We start from the raw sequence: 10,711 nt of genomic DNA, 5'->3' as shown, positions 1-10,711 counted from the left end.
CTATATCGCTCACCTGCATTGTTGAAATGGTGGTCGTATGGTTTTATTTTCCATCTATCATAACCTCAGAGATCACTAAGGCAACGGATTCTAAAAATATTTTTGTTTTATCCGACATGGTCATAAAATCAATCCACCTGAGCACTGCAAACTTGACACGCTAAGCCACTATCCAACGTCAATGTCTTTGAAGGAAAAATATATTCGATATCTTAAGGTTACGGTTATTTACGTTTTTCCGTTATTGCCATCGCCTTCGAATATGTTGGTATGAAACGCGATACACGATAGTACGATGATGAAAACGCGAAATCACGAAACATCGATAACGAAAACGCAACAACACGTTAATGATAACGCGATACTACGATAACGAAAATGCGACAATACGATAGTACGATGATGACTATGCGATATACCATGCGTGATATCGTGTTTTCGTTATCGTAGTATCGTGATTTCGCAATTTCATTATCGTACTATCGCGTTATCATTATCGTACTGTCGCTTTATCACCATCGTACTGTCGCGTTATCACCATCGTACTGTCGCGTTATCATCATCGTAATCAGTCGCGTTACCACCATTCTCATGCGGCCACTTTGTGGTTAAATGCCCACTTGTCTATACTTGAACACCATAGATGATGTGTTCCTTGGAACACTTGTGGCGTCTGCATTCAAGTAGCTGTCATAAAAGCGTCATATCCAAGGTTCACACATTTTACATTCGTGACCTTGACCTTCAGCCAGCATGGTTTGCTTGTTGGTTCTGCATATAGCCTTCAGGACGCGAGCATATCTCCCAAGTTTCATGGTAATCCTTCCAAGGGTTTATGAGAAATAGAGCAGACATGAAATCCGAAAGTTCAAACCTTTGACCCTCCTGATGACTTTGACATTGAGCGTTATCAATAAATCAGCTGTCGATCTTTATCAATTACCGCTACCATATAGTACACAGTACGATGGTGATAACACGAATTAAAGTACGCTGATGAAATTGCGAAATCACGATACTACGATAACGAAAACGCGATATAACGATATTACGATGGTGAAAACGCGACAGTACGATGGTGAAAATACGACAGTAAATCGCATATCATCATCGTACTATCGTATTATCGCGTTTTCGTTATCGTATTATCGCGCTATCATCATCGTAGTATCGCGTTCTCGTTATCGTAGTTTCGTAATTTCGCGTTTTCATCATCGTATTTTCGAGTATCGTGTTTCAGATCAACACATTCAAAGGCGACAGCCCTAACGGAATTCCATAGTTATTTACGTTCTGTGGGTATTTTCATGAGTTGAAATATGGCAATTCTAAGTTATTCAAGGGGTATTACTCTGCTGTAATTTGAGTAAGCTTAGATTTTGTGGCCGTATATACGTTTCGAGTAAGTTTCCGGATGCCTGTTAAAACGCGTAATTGGCCCAGTAAGAATTCAAGAGTCATTACTATGGCGTTATTTAAGCGATTTAGTCCATTATTAATCACGTCCTCAATTTTGTGACGATACACGTTCTATAAACTTCAATGATGTTTCTTTGATAAATGCGGGCTCATACATGCTAACAAAAACTGTCCTGTTCAAGAACCATTACTGTGTCGTTATTTAACCATACTAGCCAGTTTCAAGTTGTAGCTATATTCATTCTGTGAACGTTTCATATTGATTACTAAACGACTATGACGTCTATTCAAATGGCATACCTTAAGTGTTATTAAAAAAAAAAACAGTTGTCATATCTTTTAGTCATATAAGTTTGGAGAGGCCTCCGTGGCCGGGTGGTTAAGGTCTCTGACTTCAAATCACTTGCCCCTGATTGATGTGGGTTCAAGCCTCACTCGGGGCGCTGAATTTTTCATGTAAGGAAGCCATGTAGTTGGCTTACGGAAGGTCGGTGCTTCTACCCATGCAGCACGCTGGTTATTCGGGTACCTACTCGAGTGAGCGATACCGCCCTCGTGTGATTTATATACATGTAGGTCGATAGGGTATATAAAGACAATGCCAACGTATGACACATATTTAAGCATGTTGAACATTTTAAAGTCAGAATCGTCCGAGGAAATGCATTTATTCACACTGGTGAAAATATCAATTCTCAGTGATATTGATATGACTATAAAATTTGAAGAAATGTAACGAAATTCATATATTTTGACGTTTTGAGACGTATTTTTCTTTGTTAGAAGTTGAGATAACTGAATTTGCCACTCCCCTTGGTAGAACTATTCATACCCAACTACAAAACGTATGGATCGTGTACCTGCAAGTTATTTTTGTTGTTAAAGTTTCAATTATATGCATCCTGTCACTGTTTTTGATGGTACCTCTGACGATGGATGAAAATAAACAATGATACCTACACGTTTGCACATGGGTACCGTCCTCGTTATGTCAATGAACATTTATAAAACTCCCCGCAGCGATTACTTCCGCAATACGGTACACTTAAATAAACGCAATTAAAGGTAATCTCTTTGAGGATCTGGAAAGAAATAAGAACTGGAAATGTGAAGCCCGACCTTAAGTAGATCTATTTGATTAGAATGTTAACTTTAAAAATGTAAAGAAGTGAGTTAGCAGTATTTCACCAATATCAAATATTCCCTCACATCCACCCTGTTTTCTACACATTCTATCATCTTGCCTTCTTGGAGTTTTTCTTTTTCTCCTTCAGTCTCATTATGAAAGCGAACAAAATTTCCAACGCATCGTGCAAAAGTGCTTATGTAAAGACCTTTTCTTCCTGAAAGGGAAATCGGACCCTCTCTCTGGGCATATATTCGTAGGCTTCATAAATCTGCCTTTTATCGTATCTTGTAATATTCGCCTCTGTTTATAGGTGCACGCTCCATTAAGTTCGCGCTAATTATGCGACTTATTTACAAGTGCATACAATATACACTATTGTATATTAAGTGTCTTACAGGTGACTAATGGAAGAAACAGAAGCAGATATGGAAGTCTGGTTATCAGATCCAATCTCTTTTAAGTTTTTGTTCACACACTCCTCACAGCGGTTGTAAACGTTAGATGTACGTCAAGGGAGGAAATCTGTGAGATTCAAGATTTTATTTATAACTGGACCCATACTGGCATCAGTATTATAATAAAAACAAATTTTACAAAACAAGCACTTATAGGGCCTACATAATATAAAACGGTAGTTTTACGGTCATAATAGATCTGATACAAATATTTTGTAAGCTAAAAGATAGAAGACGATGTACCACTATAATGGTTAATTGCAGAGCGGGCCCTGAATAAATCCAATGATCCTATGTGCCTAAGCAGTTGTCACTTTTACCAAAACATCATTTAGAATTAACTAGGTTTAAAACAGTGTTTTAACTAGCCAGCAAATAACTGCCAGTGACAAAAATCTATTCCTCCCCCTAAAATTGAAGTATTTTCTGTACAAACAATGCTAACTTAAAAAGAAGAGTATAATCATCACTTTGAAATAAACGTTGAAATGATATTATATTTGGCTGTTGAAAGTCATTTGGTATATATTTTACTCTGTCTAAATTTAAGTTCGGACATTCTATAATGTAATGAAATTCATTTCCTAAAGATGTATTATTACACAGATAACAAGTCCTGTTATTGAGCTCAATATTAAAAAATATCCCTCTTTCAACTTGTAACAAATTGTTCCTACATCGGAAATGACACATGGATATTGCTAGATTTGTTGGTAAAACTTTAAAACAATTTTTGAACTCAAAGGTTGTTATAATTATTCTGTAACACAGACATTTTCTGGAAAATTGCAAAGTTTTGTTGTTTTTTCACTCCAAGATTGCATAAACTGGCCTTCAACCTCTGTTGTACAATATTGCGAAAATACACTGGTTGATTCAACCAGTATTCAGCAAATCCAAATTATTCTAAAAGTTCTATTACATATGAAATCCAAGAACAACATTTTCCGTTGGAGTCTCTACATGAACCTGTAAAGTATACAGTTCATCTTTTCTTGTTTACCATTAATAATTGTACACCAGTAGTTCAATATTCTATTTCTAATTATAATAATTATCTATTGGTAATACACCAAGCTCGCCAAAAACATGACATTAGCTGTTGACTTTTTAACCTTCAGTACCATTTTTAAAATAAAAATTAAGCCGAACTTTTAACAATGCTAACATCACCACAACTCCATACTTCTGATCCATACAATAATATTGGTTGAACCACAGACTCAAATAAATGTAACTGTAAATCAATACTAAGCTGCAACTTCCTACATTTTTTCAACAGAGCATACATATTTTTCTAGCTTGGTCAACCAAATACATTTTAGTTTTATTGAAGTAACTATTGTTGTTAAATTAAATTCCTACATAACAAAAGTCATCTACTACTTCAAGTGCTGCATTTTATTATAATAAAAGGTAGGCTTATTTCGCATTTTTACACGTGAAAAAAATAACAACCTTAGTTTTATTAGAATAAACTGTAAGTTTCCAAATAAAACAATATTCTGACATAACATTTAATGCAGTTTGTAAATCATTTTCAGATTCTGCAAATAACACTGTATCATCTGCATAAAGTAACAAAAATAACTTGAAAACATTTCTGAAATAGCATCATTTAGCAGGTCCCTTACATTGTTTGATAATTCCACTAGTTCTGAAAAAAATAGACATACATGAGACTAAATCATTCAAGAAAACAGAAAATAAGATCGGTGATAAATTTTCACCCTGTCGTACACCAGTTGAGCTAATGAAGAAATTTGATAGACCTTGGCTACTCTTTACACAAGATTTGGCTTTATCATATATTGTATATTTAGCCTTAAAGACTTTCCCATCAATGTTATGCTGCAGCAGTTTATTCCATAAACACATATGATAATGTGTTTATGTAGATGGATCTAATGATACCAAGTTGGTAGCGGATTTAAAGCAATGTGAGAAGTTTTTCTCCGGATAGGCGGCTTCCAGTAGCTGGAGGGTATAAAAGACCAAAGTTTTATCTTTATCTTGGCTGTTCATTGCATTTTATCGCTAACTTAAAAAATGGGTCTGCGTCAATGTAATGCTCATTTCAATAACGAGGACGGTATCCGCTCTATTGACAGAAACAACGAGGATGATACCATGGTACATCGTCAGAGGTATCTTTTTTTTTCTACACACTGTCTTCGAAAAAATCGATCTTATTTTACGGTGATTCCAGTTTTTGTGAACTGAATGTAATGGCTAATACAAAGAATGACTGCTTTTCATTTTCCTAACAAAATTTTCCTCATATAATCCGAAATAATACCATCAATCGTGAAAATATATACCATCGCCTTAAAATATCTTCATTTTCGCGAAAAGAAACATATTTTTTTCACAGTTAATCAGATTATATTAGATAGATATTTGACATGGGTATAGATAAGGTATGATCTTACACATTCAGTACTAAAACTTTTCAAATCTTCAGTTAAATATGGAATAATAACCTGTTATAGGTGTGAATTTCCTGTTTACCAACATGTACATAAATCACACGAGGGCGGTATCGCTCACACGAGTAGGTACCCGAATAACCAGTGTGATGCAGGTGCCCGCTCGTGATGAAATAATACGAGGGGCGCCTGGGGTCTTCCTCCACTATCAAAGCTGGAAAGTTGCCATATGACCTATAATTGTGTCGTTGCGACGTTAAACCCAACAAAATAAATAAATAAAGAAAGAAAGAAATCATGAATTTGATGATGATCACTAAAGAAGTGTGGCCTTTAACGTGAAATGCATCAACTTTGGTCAGAACTTCGATGGTAGTATTTAAGGATATCATGGTGTAATAGCCATATTTTATATCTTGTAACTAGATGGTAATATTTAAATGAAATTTGGTCACTTTAAAGACATGCAAAATTAAAAACGTTTCACCGAGAGATTTTTCAAATTTTATCATTTTTTTTGGGGGGGGGGGGGGTAATCGGCATTGAAGTTAACATTGATGCCTACGGGAAATATATAATTTCCTTGATTATGAGAATCTGAACTGGAGTTTCGAGAAAATTTTGCGGTAGGAAGCTGCATTATAATTATGATTCTGATACAAATATCAAAAGGAAATCTAAAATTCCCCGTAGGTATGGTCGTAGGGAAAAGGAGAATTTTTTTTTTCTAGTTTTCAGGGTAGATAACTCATGAAAAACCAAAATAATCAGGGGAGGTAATCTAAAGGAAATTTTTGAGAACTTCTGTCACTATATAACTTGTCAATATGCACCTTATTTCTATCGTTTGACATTTTCAAAGCTTACATTATCAAGTTGTATGCACGCTTTTGGTGAAATTGAGACCTATTACGGGTAGTCTACCTTAAGTGTCATTTACTGAACTTCTACCAGATATTGTGGTCGTAAATCCTCTAGATTAGTTTCGAAAGGGTTGTTTTTAAGAAAACTGTTGACAGACAACGGGCGAATGATGGAGAAAGGTCAATCACATGCAAATATGTATCGAATATAATAAACAATGAGAGCTCAAGTTTCGTATATCATATATGTGTAATTACATCTTGACAAAAGCAGTTTTTATGTAAACTCTGTTAAAAACATATAACCCTTCATCTATTACATTGCCAATTCATCTACATATTATGATATATAATAGATATTACAACAGAAACAATAATTATCTTTTCTTTTAGTTTCTTAGTATATAAATGTTTCTTAATATCGCCTCTTCGTATCCTGTTAAGTCCTGCCAACATTACTCACCCCTCCCTCAATATTACACACACATACTAACATACAGTTTTCTTTTAGTTTCTTGAGATTGTCCCTCAGCATCTCTAGGTCAAGTTTTGTACAGCATATATGTGTAATTACAGTTTGACAAAAGCAGTTTTTTAAATGTACAAAATCTGTTCAAAACAGCTAACCCGTCATTTGCTACCTTGCCAATCATCCCCGACCATATTATTTCCCTATCCATTACCAGATCGATCTAAAACACGTTCGCACGCACAATACATAATTATTTTGAATCTTAGTTTCATGATATTGTCTCCTAGTGTCTCTGTATCCCACTATCCACCTCATCCCCTCGCCCAATTACCCAATCCTCACGAACTGCAAAACGTGCGCTCCATGATATCGTCCGTTAATATCCTTAATATCACGTCTATAGGAGAGATCGCCGTGACGTCACGCGTTAACATCTGTTTATCTGGTGGTTGGCAAAACAAATGATTTTAACACCGTTTGCGTATTGAATCAGAATTTTTAATTTTTAATAACTTTTTTGCTCATTTATGGATTTTCAAAATTCAAAAAGATTTGAAATACTAACAATCTTCATATTTTTGTATCGAAATATCTTTTTTCAATGAATAACCGTTTTAAATGACATATAATTTTAAAAGCGGCGTAGTGATTTTCACAACCTTTAGAAAAACAGTGTAAGTTAAGCGTTCATAATTAATCCATTTTATTTCGAAATAACAATTAAAAGTAATCAATAAATTGCTTGTTTTATAACCTTTCCATTGATCAAAAAATTATTTATGTAATTTGTGTTTTAAGAAAGTTTAGACCGTTAGAAAAACATCACTGTTTACAAAAAACATGGACGGTCGGCTTCTGCCCACCCGATCACTGTCTTATCAGTTCTAAAAATAGAATTTGTATACAAACACGATCTCTCCTATTCCTTCACCCCAAATTATTCCTTTCCCCAATCACTCTTTACTTCCCCACCGCAACTCCCACAAAATGTATTTTACTTTCAGTTGTTTGATACTTTCTCTTAAATAGTACCCAGTCACCCATTCCCCTATTATATTTTGTACCTGTATATTGATAGTGTTATTCGTATAGTATACATCCGTCTGCTCTGCTCCCCACCGCACCCCACGCAATCGCATCCCATCCCGCCCAACCCCACCCCAAGCCACCCCACCATATCTCCATGAACTGATTGTTTTGTTTCTGTTTTTTGTTGCACTTGATACAGTTTCGTGTTACTTGTAATATCCCTTCAGCATCACCCCCATCGCCCCATATTTTAATCTTATTGTTTTTTTTTAGTTTCGGGAAATTCAGTGTTTTTTTCCCTTTGTTTCAAAGCCGCACCCTCCCTCCCCCCCCCCCCCAACACGCACGCACGCACGCACGCACACACACACACACACACATACACACACACACACACATACTTTATACTCTTACTCTGATATATCTTATTTTTATTTTCTTTCTTTATAGTGTTTCTCAGTATCGTTTCTTAATGAACCAACCCCACTCACGAATTATTACATTTTCAAAAATAACCTCCTGTTGGGACGCGCTTTGCTGTCTGCTTGCTGACACCTCTTGTTGATAGATAAACATGTAGGTAGTAAATAGAGCTAAATCATAGATACATACAAAAATGTATAAAAGAAATACAATTTTGAACTTGAAAATATTGTGATTTTACCATAACAATACTAATCAAAATTGTCACATTAAATAAAAATATTTAAATCCAATGTGTTTAAGCGATTGGTGATCATTTGTGATTTGTGGCAAGTTGGCTTAATACTTAAATCCCTAATCCACAGGTCGTAGGTTTGAATCCAGGACGAGGCGGATATGCTCCTTAAAGATAGACAAAAGACAATCCGTCCAAAATCATTTGTACCCTGTCTCCGTTTCATGTTGGGAAATTGCGAGTTCTTCAAATAGATACTTGCGTGACTCGTGTATCCATGCAGGCTGGTTAGGTTAACCGGCCGTCATATATGACTGAAGTTTTGTTGAAAGACTGCATGTAACGAAATTAACTACTGTATTACCCTTGTCTCTGAAAACTACTTTTAACCTTATCAAGCAGTCGGTTCCATTCCCTCTTAAATAAAGTACCACTCGTAAAGTAGAAAAAGAAGTTAAAGGAGAAATTACACCACAGCAAAATGTTAACAATGACTGTAGCGAGTTGCCATTTTGCAAATATCTCATCACCAATGTCATGTTCACCTAACATACCCCTCAGGAGCCAGTAGACACACCAAGGGGTTGTTGTCAATAGGTAAAATACACTTAAGGCAAGCAATAGTTTTGCAGATGCCCTTCTGCGCATGTCCCCGGCCGGATGTACCACAGGATGTACCCGGGAAAATAGGCCACGCCTGCGAAACAGAATAACAGCTATTAAGTTTATATTTCCGCAAACGATAATAATAGCAGGTATTACGTTGTAAACTATCAAGAAAAATACCGACCAGTAATGTCTGTAGAATGTTTCGTATTGCGCGGAGACAAAGTAACACTGAAATGGTCGTTCGGTTCTGTTATGTTCTGGTAAAAATCCATCTGTGACGTTTCCAGTAACGCTTATTGTGCTATTTTCGTTTTGCTGGAGATGGTAAAATCGCGATCCATATATCAGGTGACTGTTTGCGGATGCTATTAAAAACAGAACAATCAGCAATACAATGAGACAATTCCTTGGAGTAATCTTCCTTCTAGAAAAAACAGGAGCCTTTGTAAGCAATATCCTTTCAATTGTCAAAAGAACGAGTATCCATGTAGAATATGTACCTGCAGTCATCGAAATCCAGTATTTCAAATGACAGATTACTGGAAATTCGTCTTCAATCCGGCGTCCTTTTATACCAAGCAATGTGTCCGGCAACAAAGACGTCCATAAGACTACAAGCTCTGTAATGGCAAGAATCAGTATGAACACAGCGGTAGAATACTTTCTCAGCTGTTTTCTTGATAAAATTATAATGTTTAAAATGTTTCCGCACGTCCCAATGAAGAGTAATATAAATGGTATGGTGCGCCACAGCCAGTAGGCAATTATACACTCGATAAAATAATTTGGTCCGCAATCATCAACGTAATAATAATTTTGCTTTGACATGATAGATGGTAAAGTCTACCCTGTCAACTTCCAGCTCACCATTTTTAAATGACTGGCACAACCGACATACAAATATAATTCCATTGGTCAAATTATGGAACGCCACTTCTGCCGTTTTATATTTGCAAAACATTCAATTTGTTGCGTTATAACTATCACGTAAGTAACTTAGTTTTTCTCTCGTTGCATCCAATCTACCGAAAGCTCTGTCAATGGTAATAAATTATGAATATATCACATTTTGGACGCTTTTAAATAGATGACCAAATTAGGAAAACGCATAATTAATTATTGACATTTACCAATTTTTTTTTCTCCAAAATATTGTCATATCGAAGATAAGTTCCCACGCATTTTATCCAAATTGTGGCGGTACATATAGCGCATCTAGGGCGAACTGCACTTTTTTAACTTAAAAATAATCTATTCTTATCCTTCCGATCATGTCACCAGCGATAAAATAGGCTAGCTAAGCTTTTTATCTTTTTATTAATTCTAGATGCTTATTTTGAACATTATTCGGGTCACCAGTTTCTACAGGAAATTAAATGTACATTGATATAGCAGCAAAACCCGCAAAGGAGTCAATGTTTCCATTAACATAAAAAAAAGATAGAAGATATTTAACTGACTGGAAGCGACATACATTGGTGCAATGGAGGACACAAATGCCCTTCCATACTTTATCAAATATCAATATATAATTTTCACTCCCAGTCATCAATCAATATTTTATACCCTACCTATTTTTTCCCGGTAAACCATTTCATAACAAAGAACTTATCGAATATATCTGATACATACGTAACACATAATTCAT

The sequence above is a fragment of the Mercenaria mercenaria genome, chromosome 11 (genome assembly GCF_021730395.1).
Source record: "Mercenaria mercenaria strain notata chromosome 11, MADL_Memer_1, whole genome shotgun sequence".
Lineage (NCBI taxonomy): Eukaryota > Metazoa > Mollusca > Bivalvia > Venerida > Veneridae > Mercenaria > Mercenaria mercenaria.
Note: the sequence above shows the minus strand (reverse complement) of the source record.